General features: G+C 38.1%; 1 long non-coding RNA gene across 1 annotated transcript in view; it reads left to right on the forward strand.

The window, feature by feature from the left end:
* LOC142423371 (uncharacterized) overlaps window positions 1-21,601 on the forward strand; it is a 151,795-nt gene that overhangs the window by 88,787 nt on the left and 41,407 nt on the right. Inside the window, exon 3 of the long non-coding RNA XR_012779116.1 lies at window positions 18,376-18,495. This is a non-coding gene — a long non-coding RNA (uncharacterized LOC142423371). The remainder of the gene's footprint in view (window positions 1-18,375; window positions 18,496-21,601) is intronic.

Here is a 21,601-nt window from a genome sequence, read left to right on the forward strand (position 1 = left end):
GACTGGAAATGTGCATCCTGAAATGATTGTCATCCTCTCCTCGGTCAACTTTCCCCTTGATCCACGGAACTGCCATCAGGGGAGACACTCTCTTACTGTGTGTCAGGAACTGCTTTGAGTGCGTCATACATATATTATGTCAGCTAATCTTTGTAACGCTTCTTGGAGGAAATGCTCTTGCTTTTCTAATGTCACACAGCTGATGAGTGCCGGAGATGGAACTTGGACCCAGGAAGTCTGTCTTCTTAATCAAGGATAGATAAAAACTCTCTTGAAATGTTTCCAAAATCATGCCAGCATTGGAGGGGATCTTGCACAAAGCCCCGGGAGCCATGAGGTCTAATCTTATTTATCCAATCATTGAATAATTCTTTTTAAAAAAGAGTTTTCTTGCGATATAATTAACATAACATATAATTCAATAATCCAATCAAATTAAGGGTTGTACGTTCATCACCCCATCAACTTTGGAACGTTCTCTCTCTTCCTGTATCCATTGCTATTGATTCCCTATTTCCCCCTTAACTCCCCATCCATAATTATTAATTCGGTTGCATTCTTCACAGATCCACCCACCGTGACTTCGCTGCACAGAAAAACATCCAAAACAAAGACAAAAAACCAAAAAGAACTCAGCAGCAATGACCAAATAAAACCAAATCCAATACATACGGACTGATTTAAAAGGGAGCCCTAATGACAAGGCGCTCTATTTCAGTCTAGTTACTGCTGCTAAGACCCACTTGACAATGCTCTTTGACTGATATTTGCTGTTTTCTCGGTGCACTCAATACATTATTAAGAATTGCACTCAATAATGCTTAACAATATTTATTGAGTGCATTGAGGAAACAGCACTATAAACAAAGAGCTGATAGTCTAGTCAAGACCCACAGTGAACAAGTAAATGAATGAAAATTTAAGATTTTCATGTAAGTGCTTTAAAGAAAATAAAATTGGGAAATGAGCTCGTGAATTTAGGGTTGAGGGGTGGCAGGGAATGGACTGCTTGGGATAGGATATTTGGGAAAGAGCTTCCTGAGAGGGTGAACATGTGAATCGAGTCCTGGAAAGCAGAAAAGAGCCAACTATGTCCAGGCCTAGGAGCAGCAAATATCAACCAATGCCTGGAGGTGGGAGAACCTTGGTGTCTTTGAAGAGCAGAAAACAGGAGAGTAAATGGAGGCAGGGTACAACATTGGAAGTTGGATGAATTTGGTGAGTTTGAAGAGAGAGATAGTCACCAATGGTAGGTGTGCTACTGGCATCTGGTGGGCAAAGATCATGTATGTTGAACACACCACAAAGCATGAAAAACCCCCCATAACAAAGAATTTTCTAGTCCTAAATGCCTGTAGGGCCAAGGCTGAGAAAACTTGATTTTGTAGGTGAAGGAAAAGAGTCTGGATTCTATACTAAATGAAAGAGAATCCTTTAGATGATATGAAATAGTAGAGTGTCTTGATTGCTAATTGATTGCTGTATGAAGAATGGAGCAATAGTAGAAGCTGAGAGAATAATGAGACACTTTTATTTTTGTAGCAATCGCAGGTCCTAGGGTGGTGAAAATAGGTAAGCACATCATTACTAGCCCAAAGGTTGGCAGTTCAGGTCCATCCAGAGTCACCTTGAAAGACATCTGATTCCAAAAAGTCAATGTCTTGAAAGCGTCATAGAGTGCTGTTCTCTGCATGCACGGGGCTGCCGTACATTGGAGTCAACGCTCTTGCAACTAACAAGTGCAACAACAACAGCAAAACAAGGTAATCCAGGAAGTGGTGTTGACAACTTGATTTAGAGGAGTAGAGCGGGGGATTCACGAGGCAGAGGCAGCAAGGTTTATTGATGCATTCAATGCGGTTGAAAGAGTTATTAGGAATGACTCTTGGGCTTGGGCCTTAGAAACTGGAGAGCAAGTGTGTTAGGCTGGATTGACTAGAGTAAAAACCCATAAACATTCATGTGTGTAAGAGAGAAGGTTGTAACAGAGTAATTGTACATTAAGAAAACATCTCAGCCCAGTCCAGATTAATCCAAACACCCAACTCTACCCCCTATGTCAATAGTTGTCCATAAATTCCTCTTTAGGTCCATGCAGACATGCAATGATGCTGAAGGAAGGAAGATCACAGGTGAGTGGGCAGAAAGTCTTGTGGATCCAGTGGTAATGGAAGCATCTCAGCATTGGCACGGGTCTCCATGTGACTCCTCCAGTTCCAGGGCTCTGGCTGCATCAGTGTAGGGCCCTGTGGCTTGTCAGCAGGAAGATGAAGCAGAGAGTATCTCCTGCTTCCAGGAAGGAATACAGGAGTTCCCATAATCCTCAGGAGAAAGCCATGCCCACACAGAGGCCTCATTGGCTATGGCCTGATTGACAGGCTAGACTCTTTGCAAGTTGACAGAAGATGATGTAACTGCCACAACAAGTTTCAGAGGAGTTTCCAGACTAAGACAGAATAGGAAGAAAGCCCTGGTGAACACGAACCATTTCACAAAATCAGCCAATGAAAACCTGTGGGGTTGTCATGAGTGGATACTAGTTATATGAAAGCTAATAACAATAATTATGTAGGCAAGGGGAGCTGTCAACAGGCTCTTGGAAATACAGGTTCACATAAGTGACTAGCCCTCATTGGGTCTTAGTTTACTCCTTAGAAAATGAGTAATGACTTTAAACTTCTATGGTTCTAGGGTCACAAGGTCTGGGATCGGATACAATGGCCGTTGACAATACCACCCAGATAGTTTTAGATGTGAAACCGACTATTCCACGTCTCATGGAATTTGCCCCTCAGAACACTTCTATGAATAGATGGAATCTAAGGAAATCAGTCCTATTTTGCAGAAACCACATTATGCTGCATAAGAACTGACATTCTTTAAGAGTCAGAGTGAGTCCGTTGTTGAATAATAGCCTGGGAGCATGGTAAGAAGTAGACCTGGGGCACTCAAAAGCTGATGGAGATTAGTCAAAACAAATTTTTACCACACTGTGAAAAAGGCTGTCCTTCTCTCCAGGGGGAAGAAGGGACCCAGGGTGATTATAACCCATTGTTCACACTCATTTCTTTCCCTGAGGCTCGAGAAGCTACTCTATATCCTCATTCACCGGGTTCATGTGTTACTGACAAGGTTTGGAAAGACCTTAAGCAGATGAAATACACTGAAATATGCAGCTTATTCTGGATACCTCTCCACTGGCTGAAAAGGGATTCATTCTTGAAGCTAACCTCAGACTAAGTGTGTAAAAGTATATTTTGAGAAAATTATGTGGCTTGAGATAAAAAGAGGGAGATTTGGGAAAAAATTTCTTTTAATTTTTGTTTGTTGTATTTGAGAGTAAGAGCGAGAAGAAGTCGTAACAGAGAAGTTACGCGATGTTTACTGGCTGACAAGTGATAAAACACAGGGGGAAATAATCTGACTCTATGGCTCGCAATTAAATGGGAATGCCAAGTCTCCCTAAGAGCTCTTGCTTATTGAAGAAGCAGAGAACAGTCTTTGCTTGCAGACACTTACTGCAAGAAAAGTCAAATGCGCCTTTTTTTGATGAAGTATCCTGAAGCTAGTGGAATATTTCACAAAAGGAATCATCTTTAAGACGTGCTGAATTTATTCTATTGAACCATAGAATAAAGCTGAAAAAAAAAGACCCTTGGCAATTAGGTTACAGGTGATAGAGAACTGTAGCATCCACCAATATTTTTCAAGGACTTACCACATATGAAACTCTGTGATATGGATGCAGTGGTGAAAAGGGGGTCAAAGGCAAGGATGAACAAACACGCCCCCTCGCCCCCATAAAGTAACTATTTTAGGTTTCTAGACCACACGGTTTCTGTTGCAACTCTTCAGCTCTGCCACTGTACTATGGAAACAGTTTGAAATAATAAATATGTAAGTGAATGATTGTGACTGATTCAAATAAAATTTTACTTTCAGAAACAGTTGATGCACCGCATTTGTCCCATGAGAGGTTTGCTGGCTCTTGACCTAGCACATGGTTTTCATATTTCACAATCTACAAGCCACACGGAAGCTTTATCAAAACATTGATGTCTAGTGACTCTAGTCCCACCTCTAGACATTGTTAACTAAGGTCTGGCTTCAGGTACAAGGGTACATTTTAAAGTTCTTCAGGTAATTTTAATACACATTCAGGGATTATAATCAGTGGGCTAGAGTTGTGATTTCCCTTGGCTACACAATAAAATAATCAAAACGGGACTGCCAGAAATTCAAACTGGCTTCAGAAGAGGACTTCGAATGAAGGACACCAGTGCTGACGTCAGATGGATCTTCACTGAAAACACAGAAAACCAGGAATGTGCCTGTGTTTTATTGACTTTGAAAAGATCTTCAATTGTGTAGATCATAACAAATTATGGATCATATTTGGAAGCATGGGAATTCCAGAACTCTTTATTGTGGTCACGTGGACACAGTCATTCTAACAGGACCGGGTCAGATCGAATAGTTTAAAATCAGGAAAGTTGTGTGTCAAGGTCATATCCTTGCACCATATTTATTCAATCTGTATTCTGACTGAGCAAATAATCAGAGAAGCTAGACTGTATGAAAAAGAACACTCAGAATCAGAGGAAGACTCACGGACAACTGCAATATACAGTTGACACATCCTTGCTGGCTGAAAGTGAAGTAAACTTGAAGCATTTACTCATAGAAAAAAATACAGTCTTCAGTATTGATTCCATATGAACATAGAGAAAAACAAAAATCCCTCCAACTGGTCCAACAAGTCTTTTCATGATAAATGGAGGAAAAAATGCAGTTGTGAAGGATTACATTTTATCTGGATCCACGACTAATTCCCATGGAAGCAACAGTTGAGGAAGCAACAGTTAAGAAATGTGTTACATTGTATCACATTGGGTAAAATTCCTGAAAAATAACTCTTTAAGTCAATAGCTTTTGGGGGCTTTCAGGCTTGTCTTAAAGCAAGAAGCCATTCAAGTGAGGTGCCAATTAAATCCACATGGGAGAAGCACACCAGCCTGTGTAATCCAATAATTGTAAATGATAATCCAAATATGTAGGAGAGAATGGTATCAGAGTTTAAATTGTGAAAATCTGGTTTGAAGAAGGTTCTGGATGACAGGGTAAAACCAAAATCCATTTAAAGGTTCCACACATGGATCCAGCTGCTGATGGATCATTTCTGATTGATCATAGTTGGGGGAGGTGAAAAGCCTGGTTATCAGACAGCATTGAAAATCCATTTTGGGGACTTTGTTTTTGTTGTTAGGTGCCATTGAGTCAGTTCCAGCCCATAACGATCTTATGCGCAACACAACAAACACTGCCTAATCCTGCACTGTCTTTACAATTGTTCCTTTGCTTTGAGCCCATTGGTGCAGCCTCAGCATCAGTCCATCTCACTGAGGACCTGACTCTTCCCTGGCCCTCTACCAAACATAGTGTCCTTCTCTAAGGACTGATCTCTCCCAATACCGGGTCCCAAGTTTGTAAGATGAAGTTTCATCACCCTTGCTTCTAAGGAGCACTCTGGCCGGACTTCTAAGATAGTCCTTTTAGCCCTCCATGGTGCATTCAATATTTTTGGGCAGCATCACAATTCAAATGTTTTGTTTCTTCTTTGGTCTTCTTTGTTCAATCCCAAACTTTCACATGCATATGAGGCCATTGAAAATACCACAGTTTGAGTCAGGTGCACTGTAATCCTCAAAGAAACATGCTTGCTTCTCAATACTGTCGAAGTCGTGTGCAGCAGATTTACCTAATGCAACTCGTCTTTCGATCTCTTGACTGCTGCGTCGATGGACACTGTTTTTGAATCCAAGCAAGACACATCCTTGACAGCTTCAACTTTTTCTCTGTTTAGCATGATGTTACCTATTGTTCCAATTGTGAGGGTTTTGGTCTTCTTTACATTGAGTTGTAATCCATACCGAAGGCTGCAGTCCTTGATCTTCATCATCAAGTGCTTCAAGTCCTCACTGTCAGCAAGCAAGGTTGTGTCATCTGTTTATCTCAGTTTGTTAATAAGCCTTCCTCCAATCCTGGTAGCAAATTTTTCTTCATATAAGCCCGCTTCTCTGGTGATTTGCTCAGCGTATAGGTTGAATAAGTATGGTGAGAGGATGCAACCCTGACACCCACCGTTCCTGATTTTAAATCCTGCAGTATTCCTTTGTTCTGTCCTCACTGCTACATCTTGATCCATATAAATGAGCACAGTGAAGTGTTCTGGAAGTTCCATTCTTCTTAAGGTTATCCATAGGTTGTTATGATTCACACAATCCAATATCATTGCATAGTCCATAAAACATAAGTTAGCATCTTTCTGGTAGTCTCTGCTTTGAGCCAAGATCCATCTGACATCACCAATGTCAAACATCCCTTGTGTCATGCCCTCTTCTGAGTCTGGCCTGAACCTCTGGCACATTCCTGTCCATGATCTGCTGCAACCATTATTTGTTGACCATCAGAAAATTTACTTGCATGTGATATCAGTGCTATTGTTTTATAATTTGAGCATTCTATTGGATCACCTTTCTTTGGAATGGGTACAAATATGGATCTTTTACAGTCAGTTGACTAAATAGCTGTCTTCCAAATGTCCTGGCCGAGACAAGTGGGTACTTCCAGTGCTTCATCAGCTTGTTGAGATATTTCAGTGGGCATCCCATCAATTCCTGGTGCCTCGTTTTGGCTAACGCTTTAAGTACTGCTTGACCATCCTCCTTCAGCCCCATCGGCTCATGCTCATATGCTACCACCTGGAACGGTGGAATGTCAACTAGCTCTTTGGGTAGAGTGACTATATGTATTCTTCCCCTATTAGTTGAGGCTTGCTGCATCATTCAATATTTTTCTATATTAAAAACAAATAAGGAAGAAGGGCATGCTCCCCTATTTGGAGCAAGGAGCTGCTAAAAACCTCATACATAGCTTCAAAACATTAGGAAGCATAGTTTCGTTAAACTGCAATGTTATTTGTTCTCCCTTTTAACCCACTTTAAAATAGTTTCAGTTACAACAGAAATGAAGGGGAAATACATGTGGTTTAAGTCTTTGGTGAGTCCTCTTGGATCATAGGTCAGGGATGTGAATGGCCTTGCTCTTTGAAAAGTGGGTTATTGCAGATGCAGTTCGGTTGCCATTGAATACCCTATCATTTGATCTCCTCTTTGACCCATTTTAAATTTGTTCTAATTTTAAATATTTTCGGCTGTGTTTTCAGTTAAAGTTTTTAACTGTTTTGTTTTGTTATTGTTGTTAGTTTTTTTAAAAAGTGTTTTCCTGTATGTGAAATCCAGGATAGGTAAATCTATAGAGACAGCAACGGGATTAATGGTTCTTTGGGGGCATGGCAGGGAAGTTGTGGGACCGGGAATGGGAAGCTAATAACAATGAGTATAGGAATGAACAAAATGTCTTATAATTGATGGTGGTGATGATTTCACAGCATTTCTAGATGTGCTTGAACTATTGTATTATATGTGAAATATATGCCAATAAAATTGTTTGAGTGTTCAAAAGCAAAGATGTCCCTATGAGGACTAGGTGTGTTTGAGCCAAGCCATGATACTTGCAATCACCTGATCTGCATGCCCAAACTGGACAACGATAACAACAACAACAACAACAACAACAACAACAAACAACCGGACAACAAATGAGTGAAATCAAATAAGGATCCATACCTTTGAATTATGGTGATGGTGAACAAGATGGTGTTTTCAATATATTAGGGCCCTTAAATGTGACTGTTTTGTCATTGATGATCTTTATAGCTCTAGGATTAACATTAAGTCTTGAATCCAACTTTTGAATTCAGTTACATATATGGTATGAGATATGGGTCCTATTTTATTCTCCTGCAAATGGAAATTCAATTTTGCCAGTACTATTTGTGGAAGAGCCTATCCCTTTAGATTTAATATATTTTCATTTTGTTGAAAATCAGTTCCCTGTAGGTGAACGAATTTATTTATGGGATCTCTAATCTATTCAATCATCTTCATATCTATTAGTGTAACAGAACCAGGCTGTTTTTACTACCATAGCTATGTAGCAGGTTTTGAAGTAGGAAAGTAAGGGACCTAGTACTTTGTCCTTTTGAATTGCTTTATTTGTCCTGAGCCTCTTTCCTTTCTATGTGAAGTTGGTGATTAAATTTCCCATCTCTTTAGAGAATGTTATTAGGATCCAGGTAGGAATTGTATTATCTTTATATAATACAAAATATACAATTTTAAAAAGTATACAAAAAATAGTTTATATAATTACTTTGGAAAGTATTAACATTTCATTTTTCCATTACGTAGATCTCTATTGGTTTCTTGTATTCGTGTGTTGTAGTTTTCTCTATACAAAAATTTTGTTTCTCTGTTTAGATTCATCCAAAAGTATTTAATCTGTGTTACTTTAAATGGCATGGTAGGAAAATGATCCTTTCTACTCCCATAAAGAGCTACAGTCTCAAAAAAAATCCCACAAGGGCATTTCTACCCTGTGCTATAGGACCACCATGCAGACTATTCTGTCCATCATGAATTGGATATTTCCCAACCCATAGAATCATAAAGTTGGACATATATCAAAGCACTGTATCATTAAATGGGAGCATTAAACACCAGATTCAAGTTTGAGCAGGCCCCAAAGACACAACTTGCATGAAGAAGTGCCCCAAATGCCCATGATCTCCATTCTTGTCATATGACGTTCTTTCTCCTCATCTGTTGGTTTGGTTTTATGGAAGTTCCTATGATCAGTTGGCTGAAGAAGAGAGAACTCTGATTGGTCTGCAGATAGTTCTGCATGTTTGGCAGGCATCATTATAAGTGGACAGTATCATTGCTGTCCCTTTATGGGACCTCCTTGAGGGAGTTTGCGGAAGGAAAATCCTCCCGAGGGGCAGAACTTTGTGCATTTCACATTTGTTATTGCGAACAGTGCTGTGATGAACACAGGAGCGCATATTTCTATCTTACGGCCTTTTCTTCTTTAGGGCATATTCCCATCAGAGGGATTGCTGATGGAATTTCTGAATTCAGTGGTTTGAGGTAGTGCCATATAGCTTTCCATATTGGCTGCCCATATTCACAGACCCACTAGAAGTGGATTAGAGTTCCAATCTTCGCACACTCTTCCCAGCATTTGATGTTTTTTCTTAATTTTTTATAAATTGAGCTGTCATTGTCAGTGTAAGGTTATAACTCATCCTTGGTTTGATTTGGATCTCCCAGATGGCTAATAGTGAACATTTTTTCATATATTTGTTTGTCATTTGGGTATCTTTTTGGTGAGCTGTCTGTTTACGCCCTTTGCCCACTTTGTAATTGGATTCTTCTTCTTCTTTTCTTGAAATTTGAGGTGTTGAAGTTTACTCCATATTTTAGAGATTACTAAAGATCATCTTTTATTTTGCCAGTCCATGGGTTCTCTCTTGGTTTACCCTTTAGATAGACATTTTGTTGTTAGGGCCAGCAAGTCAGTTCCAACCCATAGCAACCCTATGCACAATAGAATGAAACACTGCCTGATCCTGTGCCATCCTCACAAATCTTTCTATGCCTGAGTCTATTGTTGCCACCACTGTGTCAGTTCATCTCTGGGAGGGCTTTCCTTTTTTTTTGCTGCCCTCGACTTTATCACGCATGATGTCCTTCTCCATGGAATGGTCTCTCTTGGCAACATGTTCAAAGTATGTAAGATGAAGTCTTGCCATGCTTGCCTCTAAGGAGCACTCCAGCCATCCTTCATTAAAGACAGATTTATTTGTCCTTTTGGCAGTCCATGATATTTCAATATTCTTCTCCAGAACCACAACTCAAATGCATCGATTCTTCTTTGGTATTCCTTATTCAATATCCAAATTCACATGCATATGAGGCTATGATGGACACAAATGTCTTATTTTTAGTAGGTCCCACTTATCTATTTTGTCTTCTGTGTGTGCTTTCTTCATTGTTTGACAGTATGTCTATGACATGCACTAGGGCCCTTAAGTCCTTCTTTCTTACTGATGATCTTTATAGCTCTGGTTTTTACATGTAGATCTTTTATCTATCTTGAGTTTATTTTTTGTTTATGAGATGAGGCATGGGTCCTATTTCATTCTCCTTTGGGCGGAGATCCTATTTTCCTAGCACCATTTTTTCTTTTAAAAAATTATTTTATTAGGCGCTTATACAACTGTTATCACAATCCATACATACATCAATTGTGTAAAGTACATATGTACATTAATTGCCCTCATCATTCTCAAAACATTTGCTCTCCACTTAAGCCCCTGGCATCAGCTCCTCATTTACACCTCCCCCTCTCCTGAACCATTTATCAAAAGATATTTCCTCCCACATTGTGTTTGGTCCTTTGTTGAAGATTAGTTTCTTATAGGTTGATACATTTATTTATAGGATTTCTCTTCTGTCGCATTGGGTCTCTATATCTATCACTGTTCTCATATAAGGCTGTTTTGGCTACTGTGAATATGTAATAGGTTTTGAGGTAGGATAATGTAAGACCTATTTTGTTCTTCACATGAAATCCTTTATTCTTTAAGTCTCTTCTTTTTCCATATAAAGTTAGTAACTCATTTTCCCATTTCTTTAAAGAATAGAGTTGGGATCTGGATCAGAATTGGATTGTATTTATAGATTATTTTGAGTAGTGTTGACATTTTCACAACGTTAAGCCTTCCTATCCATGAACATAGAATATTCTTCCATTTGTGTAGCTCTAGCCTGGTTTCTTTTACTAGTGGTCTATAGTTTTATCTAAGTACTTTATTTTTATGTAGCTATTGTGAGTGGTATTTTTTCTTGATTTCTTTTTCAGAGTTTTTGTTAATACATAAGAATCTGATATTTTTGTGTGTTTTAATCTGTATGCTGCCCCATTGCCAAATCTTTCAATTGTTTTTAACAATGTTTTTCTGTTGAGTCTTTGGGTGTTTCTATCATAAAATTATATTGCTTGCAAATAGTAAGAATATCACTTTTTTGCCCATTTGGATTCCTTTGATTTCTTTTTGTTGTTTAATGGTTCTAAGACTAATATTGATTAAGAGTCATGATAGGGTCATTGTCTAGTTCTCTTTCAGAAGAAGAATGCTTTTAGCTTTTCCTCATTGAGCAAGATGTTTGTCATTGCTTTGTAGTATATGGCTTGTATTGTGTTGAGAAATTTCCCATTTATTCTTTTTTGTTGGATATTTTTATCAGGAATGGGTGTTGGTATTGCCAAATGCCTTTCCTGTGCTGATGGATATGATCTTGTGGGTCTTATCGTTTTTGTTGTTGTTGTTTACATGGTGGAGTGCATTGATGGTTTCTCTAATGTTGAACCATCCTTGTGTGCTGGTATGAATTCCACCTGATTATAGTGTACTATTATAATTTTACATATATATGATTATAATGTCCAGGGTTTTGTTCATAAGGGATATTGGTTTGTAGTTTTCAATCCTTGTGGTGTCTTTGCCTGGTTTTGGTATCAGTGTTATGCTCACTTCATAAGATGAGTTTGGGAGTTTGCTGTCCTCTTCTATATTCTGGAATACTCTGTGTAGAATTGCTGTCAGTTTGTTTCTGAATATGTGGTAGAATTTTCTGGTGATGTCACCTAGTTGGACTTTTTGGATGGAAGTTTTTTAATGACCTGATTTATATCCTCTTTTATGATGAGGCTTTTGAGATTTTCTACATCAATCTGACTTAACTTGGGTAGATAGTGTGCTCCTCAAAATTCATCCATTTCATCTAGGTTTTAAAAATTTGTTGGAATACAGTCTTCTGTAGTAAAGTGTTATTCTTTTTAATTTTGGTTTTGTTGAGATGCCACACTTTTCATCTCTAATTCTGGATATTTGCATCTTATTTTTCTTTTCCTTTAAGTTTGCAAGTGGTTTGTTGACTTTGTTAATCCTTTCAAAAATCCACTTCTTCTCTTGATGTTTTTTTTCCTCTTCCTTTTGAGTTCCCAATGTATATATTTCTGCTCTTATCTTTATGATTTCTTTTCTCCCCATGGTTGAAGATTTATTTTATTTCTCTTGCTCTACTTGTTGAAGATTTAGCCCCTTTTTTTTCACGTGTGTTGATTACTATAAATTGCTCTCTGTTAACTACTTTTGTTGTGTCTCAAAGTTTTTTGTATGTTGTGTTGTCTTTCTCATTCGTTTCAAAGAATTTTTCAGTCTCATCCCTTACGTAATATATTATCCATTTATTTTGAAGCAGTGTGTTATTCAGTTTTCATACACTTGGGTTTTTATCCTTGTTCTTTTTATTGTTGATTTCTAGTTTTATAACTGTGTAGTCTGAGAAAATGAATTGTAGAATCTCAATAATTAAAAATTTGTTAAGGTATGCTTTGTGACCTAACATTTGGTCTGTTAAAGAGAATGTTCTATGTGCATTGGAAAAGATTGTACACTGTGTTGCTGTTGGGTGCAATGCTCTGTTTATCTGTAGGAGGTTGAGTTAGTTATGCTGTTTAGTTCTTTTTGTCTTTACTGAGTTCTTCCCTAATAATCTGTCTTTTCCTGGAGAGTACAGTATTGAAATCTCTTCATAGTTTATTTTTATATTGTCTATTTACATCTTCAACTCTGTACAAGTTTGATGAACATATTTACATGGTCTTCATTGGGCTTGTATACGTTTATTATAGCTAGCTATGTCTTCTTGTTCTATTGGCTCTTTGATCATTTTGCAGTTTTTCTTTTGTCTCATGTTTTTTGCCTTGAAGTCTATCAAATGTGAATATTGCCATTCTTGGGTTGTTTTTTTTTTTTTTGGTTACCCTTAGCTTGGTGAAGTTGTCTCCATTCAAAAAAATTGTCTCCATTCTTTGATTTTCAGTCAGCTTTTTGTGTGTTTCCTATAGACAGACTATTAATAAATCTTGTTCTTTATCCAGTTCACTACTATCTCTTGACTGTGCATTTAATCAATTAATATTCAGTGTAATTATTATTGATATCTGTGGGTTTATTGCTGTCATTGTGTTGTGTATATGTATTTCTTTGGTATGTAGTTTTAGGGGCTTCTTTGTTTTTCTTATATTTCTGTGATTTTTTGGGGTGTTCTTTATGTTGATTTCTGAATGGCGTTGTCTTTTATATTGCTCTCAGGTTTGTCTGCTGTTATTGTTGATTCTCTGTCCATATTGTCTCTTCTAGTATTTTAGGTAATGCTGGTCTTATTTTAATAATTCTTTAAACTCTCCGTTTCTGGAAATATCATTATTTCTCCCTCATATATTATAGATACTTTTTCTAGAAATCAGATCTTTGGTTGGCAGCTTGTCTATTCTTTCAGGATTTAACATGGTCTTCTTGCCTGCATGGTGTCTACTGAAAAGTCTAGGATTATTCATATAGCTTTTTCTTTGTAGGTGCGTGTTCTTCACCCACCCGCCTGCTGCTTTCAGAATTCTCCCATTTTCCTTGATATTTGAGAGTTTGATTACAATATGTCATGAAGTTTTTATTTTGTGATTTATCCTGTTTGAGGTTTTCTCAACTTCTTGAAGTTATTTTCTTCCTTTTCATAATGTTAGGGAAGTTTATTCCCATGATTTCTTATATACATTTTCTGTGGAATTTTTGTTTCTTCTTGTTCTGGAATCCCAGTGAGACATAAATTGTTCTTCTCCGTAGTTTCCCACATATTTCTTAGGTTTTCTTCAGATTTCTTTCCTATTTTTGTATTTGTTTCTCTTGTCAGTTATAGTCAAATAATTGGCTCACTGAATTGACTTTCTGCTTCTTAATACTTTGATATCTTTTACTATGTCTAATTCTGTTATCTTAATATTTATCTTCTGAAATGCTATTTGGTAAGAGTACTACTGGCATAGTAGTTACACATTGGACTGAAATCCGAAACGTCAGAAGTTCGAAAACACAAACCGACTTTATTGGAGAAAGATGGGCTCTCTACTCTTGTAAACTTTTACATTTTCAGACACTCACAGTGGCAGTTATACCCTGTACTATAGGTTTACTGTGAGTCAGCTTTGTTTCTATGGCAGTGAGTTTGGTTGGAATTTATTCTAGTTTTTCAATTCTTTCCATTGTTCTCTCCTTTGAAAGAAGATGAACATAATTCTCCTGAATTCTATATCTGATAGTTCCAGGGCCTTTTCTTCAGAATAATCGTTTGAATATGGCTGGTTTTCACATGTGCCTTTCCCTGCCTTTTTCTAGACCACGATTGACTGCTGTATCTGTGACATTGGGGTGCATTGGGTAGTGTTGGTAGGGTTGTTGGGTCATGTAGGAATAGTTGGCTTTGTCTTGCCAGGCTTGGGAGATACCAAGGGACTTCCTTGCCAGCTTGTTAGGGCATCTAGCATCTTTATTGTTGGGCCTTGGGCTGCCCTGGGATTTCATTTACAGGTGGTAGGGATCGCTTTATGTTTTTCTCTTGATTATTGGGGAAGAATCCACTTACCCTCTAATCAGTCAGTCATATTTTGAACCAGAAGTCCTTATTTAACATTTTTATGCAATCTTTTTGGGTAACTTATTTTTGGAATGGTATCCTTTAAATTTTATTTTCCAGATAATTATAAAATTTATTTAAATAGTTTGAACCACCTTCCACTTTTTTCACCACACTCAGATCATATGGTTATTGCAAGACCTGCTATATTAGGACAATATGAACCCTATCCTTGGGAACATTTAATTAGGACAAAGGAGGATGCCCTGGCATGACCAAGCGACTTGCAACAATTTTCATATATGGGAACTTCTGACATTAGGATTGGAGGAGCCAGGATATACCATGGAAATGGAATCAGAGGAAAACTAGGTTTTCTTCTTGATTATGTACTAGTAAACTTGTTGCATCTAAATTTGAAATTAATAGGCTAGTTTAGTAGAAAACTTTAACTCAGATTGAAATGTTAAGAACAATATTCCAGTACAAAACAGTAGACAGATATAGAAGGTAACTCTGGAAGACTTTCTTAAACAATACTGTAGAAAGCTGAAACAGAGGAAGGAGTGTGTTTTTATCTCTGATAAGTTCAAATCTTGTTCTGTGCTTTTAAAGGTGACTAGTCAGTTTGGACAACGTAGGTGGTAAGTAATTTAGACAAGATTAAAACTTACATTTGTCTAACTTCAGAGATAGAATTCTTTTAATTGTTTCAGGACACTTCAATTCCATCCTTCATACATATTTAATTTCTATTTTCATCTATGATTCCACTCCCCATCTCTCTATCTTTAAAAAAATACTTTTATTGGTGGATCTTACAACTCTAATCACAATCCATATATTCATCCATTGTGTCAGGCCCATTTGTACATATGTTGCCATCATCATTTTCAAATAATTTTCTTTCTACTCGAACCCTTGATATCAGCTCCTCATTTTCACCTCTTTGCCCCTCACGAACCCTTGATAAGTTATAGATTATTATTTTCATATCTTACATTGTCCTCTGTCACCCTTTACCTACTTTTCATCCCCCTGGGAGGAGGTTATATGTTTGATCCTTGTGATCGATTCTCCCTTTCTTCCCCCCACCTTCCCCTTATCCTCCTGGTATTTCTATTCTCACTGTTGGCCCCGAGGGGTTTATCTATCCTGCATTCCCTGTGTTGCTCTCTATCTTTTATATCATACATTCTCCACTTTCTGTCACATTTTATTCTGATGGCATTGGCTGACATGGGTTTCCCAATTTCCTAGGCTAGGGGACACTCTGATTGAAAAGAATTAAGTATTCCTCCTTTATCTTACTCCCAGTTTTCCCCATAGACCATTCACCACAAAAGCTTTGAGCCATCTTTAATATCAGATTGCTCCACAAATGACAGATTACATGTAAACAAGCTTCATAATCTCAAATAACAAATGAGCCAATTCTCTTCTCTTTCATGTAATGGTCTTCAATCTAAACGCAGGGAGATGGTGCAATTTTCTTGTCTTTCCTCATACACATAGTTCAGTTCTGGGAATGAAGTTCCTGTCACTTTGACTGTTTTTTTCCCCTTGAAATTGTAATTGCGTAGGTTAGCTTACCACTTGATGGGACATTTGTAATTAATGCACCGATCAAGGTCACCCAAAGGAAGGGATACATTAAGAGATCTTTCACTGATATAGAAATTAAAGAATCAATTAAAGTACCCATTGATCATCTACTATGCACAACTGATTGCTTATGACTGGGACTATAGAAATAAGACAAAGCAGTTTTTAAGACAGAGCAATTGTCAGAAAAGAAGGACAATTTGACATGATAAGTGAGATAATCGAAATGTTCACAAATTGCTCTAGAAATAGGAAAGAGTTAGGCAGATGGAACATTTGCCATATAGATGACAGATAAAATGGTAAAATGAGTCCTTACAAATGGATACACCAACAGCCCAATGAAAAACATATGAGCAAGGGTCATCCAAATAACCAATGACTGTATGAGACTAAAAACTGATATACTGTTTCATCTCTGGAAGAATGGAAAAATTTTAAAAAAGAGTTAACTTTTAGTTCTGGTGAGAATGTGTGGAGAAATGTGTAGTCTAATACAATACTGATGAAATATGAATTGTCAGAGTCTTTTGGGGACATTATCATGTCAGACTAATTCAACTTCTATATAAATACATACTCTTTGTCTTTATTTTCCTTGTTTCTAGTAATCTGTCCAATATAATAAAGTTGATTTTTAAGGCAATATAATTGAATTTGAACTCACATACATAGAGATCATTTCAACTCCTTGTGAGTCTGTAGGATTGGATAGAACTCCCCTAGAGGTTTCTTTTTTTATTTTTTAAATCCTTTTAGTGGGGCTCATAAAACTCTTATCAACCATCCATCCATCCATCCATCCATCCATCCATCCATCCATCCATCCATCCATCCACCCATCATGTCAAGCACATTTGTACGTTTGTTTGCCAACATCATTCTCAAAACACTGGCTTTCTACGTGAGCCCTTGGTATCAGCTCCTCATTCCCACCCCCTCTTCGTTCCCCTCTTTCTCTTGAGCCCTTGGTAATTTATACATTATTATTATTTTGTCATGTCTTACACTGTCTGATGTCTCCCTTCACCCACTTTTCTGTTGTCTGTCCTCCAGGGAGGGGGTTCTTTAAGGGAGCAAAATGTCATCTTTCTCCCCAAAGCAACTGGTGGAGCTTTGAGATTAGCAGCCTATCACACAACCCATGAGACCACCAGGACTCCCGCCATCAAGGGCTTGGGTATATTGGGCAGTTAAAAAGAGAATGAGCTACATCCACAGCCATTGGTTTAAAGGGGTTTTTATTGTTTATTGTTAATGAGAAAAATAAGTTGCATAGAAGCATAGAAACACATTTTGGTAAAGACAATAACCAAAAAACGGTGTGTGTAAATACTTAAATGGAGAAGCACCCGAAAGCCTCTATTCTGACACTGATAACTTTTGTGAGAATGATGGTGGAAAAGGAGAGGGTGAAATAGACTCTTTTATTTATAAACTCTTTGACTAAAAACTAGTTTCCAAATTTCCTTTTGTGAGGAGATGGTTAAGCAATCTCTTCTCTTCTCTAGATATTATATCTAAAGGTAGGTCAAAAGACATTCATACAAAATCAGAGAAATTTTTATTAAGCAAAAGTATGAAAATGTGAAGGTATGATTTTTCAATATATCTAGGTTTATACATCTACACATCTAGGTCTATATACTTCTGAAGATGTAGTTTATTTTTTCTTTCTCCTGAAGATGTCTATGTTCTTTGATGTATTTATGCCATGTCAAAAGAGTAGTTATGGTATCTTCAGAGGGGCTAAAATTGCGTCCCTTTTAAATATCCTTTCAGTTTTTGGAGCAAAAATAAACCTGATGGAGAAAAATCAGGGTTGTAAGTTGAGTAGGGTAATGTTTCCCAACAAAATTCTCATGGCATAGGCTACCTTGATACAATTGTCATGGCCTTTTCTCTCTCTCTCTCTCTCTCACTAATGCAGATTCAATTTCTTTAACTTTCTTTATAATCAGTCCTATCCTGTGTCCTTTGAGAAAGTCCACCAAGATTACCCCTTGGAGATTTCCCCAAATAATCACCACCAACACCTGAACTGATCTCTCTACCTTCCACAACTCACCAGAAGCCACTGCTTCGTATGGATCTGATTTTTTTGAAGTCACCACATGAGATCAACACTAGAGCTTTATTGAAAGAACGTCTTCAACCATCCACCAATCAGAGGAATGTTTAACACATTTTGTTTGAGTAAGTTTGTACACACATGCATTGAAACACGAGTGACAATAATTTTTTACTTACCCACATATTCTGTTATGGTTCCTAAAGTTTTCATTATTTAAGAAATAGATCACTAGTTTTTCTTCCTAATCTATTCCAGAATACAAGCTCTACTGAAGCCTGTCTACTAAAGATGGTCCTGCTGTCATTTGAAATACTGGGAGCACAACTTCCATCACCATAGCAACCCACAAACCACCACAGAATGACAAACTGACAGGTAGGTCACAGAAGAATAATAATAGGCAATGTTTATATGGCTTTTAATAGGTGTTTCACCTTACTTGGATCCAATCACAATTCATTAACTATTCACAGAAATCAACAAATGTATGAAGAAAGCATTCTCTCATCATTTCTCTACTTTAGAGCTGGGGAAACTGAGACATGGAATGTTTGTCCACAGGGCATCCAGCTAATAAGGGAGAGAGGCAAGATTTGAATCCAAGCAGTTGATTTCCCGACTTTCTATTTCAGACGCTGTGATCTTCTACCTCTTGTTAAGCCATATGGTTAAGTGCTGCCAAATCAGTCCTGATTCATAGCATCTCTATGAACAATAGAACCAATTTGCTGGTCTGGTGCCATTCTCATAAATTGTTGCTATATTTGAGCCCATTGTTGTAGCCATTGTGTTAATCCATCTTGTTGAGAGTCTTTCTCTTTTTTGCTAACCCTCTGCTTTATCAAGAGTGCTATCCTTCTCTAGCGACTGGCCCCTCCTGATAATATGTCTAAAGTAGACCAGATGGAGCCTTGCCATCTCATTTCTAAGAAGCATCTGGCTGTTCATCTTCCATGACAAGGTTTGCTTGTTCTTCTGGCAATCCATAATGTTCAGTGTTCTTTGCCAACATCATCATTCAAAGACATCACTTCTTCTGTGGTCTTCCCTATTGATTGATAATTAATATCCCATCACTAGTCTGAGTCCAGGGTTGAAAAAGAACTCTGAGTTGTTCCAGATGATATATTGTCTATACATTCTTGAGGAGTTCCTGAGTATTGCAAATGGAAATGTACTCAACTATTAACGGAGGAGTTGGACGTTTAAATCGACCTAGAGGTGCCTCAGTAAAAAGGTCTGGTTAACTGCTTCCAAAAGTCACAGCCCGGAGAAGCCTACGGAGTGCAGTTGTATGCTGCAAAACATGGGTAGCCATCCTTCGGGGTTGACTTCATGGTAACTGGCAACATGTTTGCAAATTTCTCCAGCAAGCCAACTGTCGCAGTAAGGTAATAATGTTCAGTCTTTCCCTTTTTGGGGCTACATTAGAAACTGCAGGCTTGAGCAGGTCCTACTCAACCGCCAGCCTGATGATCCAGCTGCAGATGTACATTTTCTCTTTGAATTCTCTATTTTGTAGAAAGAGAATGAAATCGATCGCAGGGATGGCTTGGAGAGCCCTACCTTTAAGACAAACAGAAATGTATGAAAAGATAAAAAGCAGCCACCACTGATTTCCAAACAATACACAAAAAATGCATCTTTACTGAGCTGGCTTCTGCCCTCTGACTGAGCCAATACATCACACACAGTGTAGCTTCCGTGCGCCCTTGCGTGGCTTCGTGTATCGGCATGCTGCACGCTAACCTACCAGTGTTGTTTCCCATTTGCTCGAGGCCCACTTTTGGAGTGGCTCTGTAGTATTTGGTATCACTTATTATTTTTAAAACTTGAATAATGATGAGATCCTCAATTCTGCTCTTACCTCATCAAATAAGATATGGACTTTTATTTATGTTGATACCAATTCATAGTGATTTGGCTTTGCCACTCCTATTGAGGGCCACCTGGCTCAGTGTCTGAGAGGGGAAGAGATGACATTCTTTTTTGGTAGTGTAATGTTTCGGTAGAGAGCTGGGAGGGAGGGGTCCTGGTGGGCACACCTGAACTCTCATTGTATGGAAATTAAAAAAAAAATTCCCCAAGGCTTTACTGCAATATCAAGTCCCCTCCAAGTTCATCTTAAGAAGCTCCCATTAGAGACTAGATGAAAATCCAAATGAGATTTATTTGAAAACGTGCTTCGATATTCTTGATTAATGGCTTCATTTAACTGGACAGTCAATTCCTTCAAAGTAATTATAACATGGACAGATGTGAAATACCAGGATGTCTCCTTGAAATAAAAGCTTTATTTGTTTCAGTTTCAGAAGAAAGCCCTCGGATTGAAATCCATATGTGTGGCACACTTCCTCTGTCCTAGGCTCTTTTATAATAAAAATTTCAGTAGATATTTGTATTCCATATGTTAATTCCCTGCGTATTTCTAAATCCTTCAATTTTCTGTATTCATCTGGCTTTTTGAAATTTACATAAAATTGATGTTGGCTTTGTAATATCGGAAGCTTATAAGCTTCATGATCCTAGGACAAATGTGGCATTCTCTATTTATGAGGTGTGGACAGGATTAAGAGCCAAAAAGGGATGGTGAAGCACTCACAATCCACAGTGGGGAGTCGTTACCATGCCACCTCTAAAGGGTAAAGGAAGAGCAGCAAAAACCATATTACCAGATCCCAAAAGAGCTTTAGAAGTGAGAGAGGGAAAAAAAAAAAAAGAAGTCAGAGAGGGTAGACAAATAGGTAGGTAGGCTCAGCCAGAGTCCTAAAGGCCAGGAATAAATACAGCATCTTCTCTCATATACCATTCTTTAACCTCTTCATAATGGCTTTTCTCGTCCAGTAGCCAGATGATGAAGGCCATGTGAGGAGCCAATCTGTGGAGATTAATACCCTCATGCTGCCTGGATGGTGCTGTGGGTTAGCCATTGGGCTGTCAGTCTCAAGGTTGACAGTTCAAACCCACCAGCTATTCATGGGGAGAAAGATGAAGCAATCTGTTCCAAGAAGGGTTTATAGTGTCCAAACCGTATATAGGAATACCAGGAGTTGGAATTGGACTCATTAGCAGTGGATTTGGTGTTTTTGTTTTGGGCAGTGTAGAAGGAGTTTCCGTGTTAAAAGTGGTTAAGAGATCAGCTGCTACCCAAAAGGTCAGTAGTTGGAATCCACCGGCTGCTCCACGGGAGTCGCATGTGTCACTTTACTCTGGTGAAGTTCATAACCTTGGAAGATCCAGTGGGACGGTTCTACCCTGTCGTACCAGTTGTTAAAGGTGGGAATCCGCTAAAAGGTAGCAGCTTTGGTTGGATTTTTATTGCTGTTTTGGTAGCACAGGTCTAGAACCCCTGATGGCCTAGTGATTAAGTGCTTGTCCAAGAATAGAAAATTGGATAGTTTGAACTCACTAGGATCTCCAAGAAACAAAGACAGAGCAGTCGCCTTTTGTAAAGACTATAGCTTTGGAAACCCTCTGGGAC

Source organism: Tenrec ecaudatus, chromosome 12, assembly GCF_050624435.1.
Source record: "Tenrec ecaudatus isolate mTenEca1 chromosome 12, mTenEca1.hap1, whole genome shotgun sequence".
Classification (NCBI taxonomy): Eukaryota; Metazoa; Chordata; class Mammalia; order Afrosoricida; family Tenrecidae; genus Tenrec; species Tenrec ecaudatus.